This window comes from Triticum dicoccoides, chromosome 3B (assembly GCF_002162155.2).
Source record: "Triticum dicoccoides isolate Atlit2015 ecotype Zavitan chromosome 3B, WEW_v2.0, whole genome shotgun sequence".
NCBI classification, from domain to species: Eukaryota; Viridiplantae; Streptophyta; class Magnoliopsida; order Poales; family Poaceae; genus Triticum; species Triticum dicoccoides.
In genome coordinates this window covers 472,280,913-472,283,373 of record NC_041385.1, presented here as the reverse complement: position 1 = coordinate 472,283,373, position 2,461 = coordinate 472,280,913, and positions in this window count along the sequence as shown.

Genomic DNA, 2,461 nt, shown 5'->3' with positions numbered 1-2,461 from the left:
GGGGCAAGGGGGGACGGTCCCTCTAGATGGGATCTAGAGGGGGGGCGGCGGCCAGGGAGGGGTGGCTTGCCCCCCAAGCAAGGGGGGTGCGCCCCCCTTAGGGTTCCCCCCCAACCCTAGGCGCATGGGCCCAAGAGGGGGGGCGCCCAGCCCACCAGGGGCTGGCTGCTATCCCCACGCAGCCCATGTGCCCCCCGGGAGGGGTGGCCCCTCCCGGTGGACCCCCGGAACCTCTCCGGTGGTCCCGGTACAATACCGGTATGACCCCGAAACTTTCCGGTGTCCGTTTGACAACTTCCCATATATAAATCTTTACCTCCGGACCCTTCCGGAACTCCTCGTGATGTTCGGGATCTCATCCGGGACTCCGAACAACATTCGGTGGTCACATACAAGTCTTCCTAATAACCCTAGCATCACCGAACCTTAAGTGTGTAGAACCTACGGGTTCGGGAGACACGTAGACATGACCGAGACGGCTCTCGGGCAATAACCAACAGCGGGATCTGGATACCCATGTTGGCTCCCACATGCTCCTCGATGATGTCATCGGATGAACCACGATGTCGAGGATTCAATCAACCCCGTATACTATTCCCTTTGTCAGTCGGTATGTTACTTGCCCGAGACTCGATCGTCGGTATCCCAATACCTCGTTCAGTCTCGTTATCGGCAAGTCACTTTACTCGTACCGTAATGCATGATCCCGTGACCAAACACTTGGTCACTTTGAGCTCATTATGATGATGCACTACCGAGTGGGCCCAGTGATACCTCTCCGTAATCCGGAGTGACAAATCCCAGTCTCGATCCGTGTCAACCCAACAGACACTTTCGGAGATACCTATAGTGCACCTTTATAGTCACCCAGTTACGTTGTGACGTTTCGTACACCCAAAGCACTCTTACGGTATCCGGGAGTTACACGATCTCATGGTCTAAGGAAGAGATACTTGACATTGGAAAAAACTCTAGCAAAACGAACTACACGATCTTGTGCTATGCTTAGGATTGGGTCTTGTCCATCACGTCATTCTCCTAATGACGTGATCCCGTTGTCAATGACATCTAATGTCCATAGTCAGGAAACCATGACTATCTGTTGACCAACGAGCTAGTCAACTAGAGGCTCACTAGGGACATGTTATGGTCTATGTATTCACACGTGTATTACGATTTCCGGATAATACAGTTATAGCATGAATAAAAGACAATTATCATGAACAAGGAAATATGATAATAACCCTTTTATTATTGCCTCTAGGGCATATTTCCAACAGTCTCCCACTTGCACTAGAGTCAATAATCTAGCTACATTGTGATGAATCGAACACCCATAGAGTTCTGGTGTTGATCATGTTTTGCTCGCGAGAGAGGTTTAGTCAACGGATCTGCGACATTCAGATCCGTATGTACTTTGCAAATATCTATGTCTCCATCTTGAACATTTTCACGGATGGAGTTGAAACGATGCTTGATGTGCCTGGTCTTCTTGTGAAACCTGGGCTCCTTTGCAAGGGCAATAGCTCCAGTGTTATCACAGAAGAGTTTGATCGGCCCCGACGCATTGGGTATGACTCCTAGGTCGGTGATGAACTCCTTCACCCAAATAGCTTCATGCGTTGCCTCCGAGGCTGCCATGTACTCCGCTTCACATGTAGATCCCGCCACGACGCTCTGCTTGCAGCTGCACCAGCTTACTGCTCCACCATTCAACATATACACGTATCCGGTTTGTGACTTAGAGTCATCCAGATCTGTGTCGAAGCTAGCATCGACGTATCCCTTTACGACGAGCTCTTCGTCACCTCCATAAACGAGAAACATGTCCTTTGTCCTTTTCAGGTATTTCAGGATATTCTTGACCGCTGTCCAGTGTTCCTTGCCGGGATTACTTTGGTATCTACCTACAAACTTACGGCAAGGTTTACATCAGGTCTGGTACACAGCATGGCATACATAATAGATCCTATGGCTGAAGCATAGGGGATGACACTCATCTCTTCTTTATCTTTTGCCGTGGTCGGGCATTGAGCCGAGCTCAATCTCACACCTTGCAATACAGGCAAGAACCCCTTCTTGGACTGATCCATTTTGAACTTCTTCAAAATCTTATCAAGGTATGTGCTTTGTGAAAGACCTATGAGGCGTCTCGATCTATTTCTATAGATCTTGATGCCTAATATATAAGCAGCTTCTCCAAGGTCCTTCATTGAAAAACACTTATTCAAGTAGGCCTTAATGCTGTCCAAGAATTCTATATTATTTCCCATCAAAAGTATGTCATCTACATATAATATGAGAAATGCTACAGAGCTCCCACTCACTTTCTTGTAAACACAGGCTTCTCCATAAGTCTGCATAAACCCAAACGCTTTGATCATCTCATCAAAGCGAATGTTCCAACTCCGAGATGCTTGCACCAGCCCATAAATGGATCGCTGGAGCTTGCATACTTTGT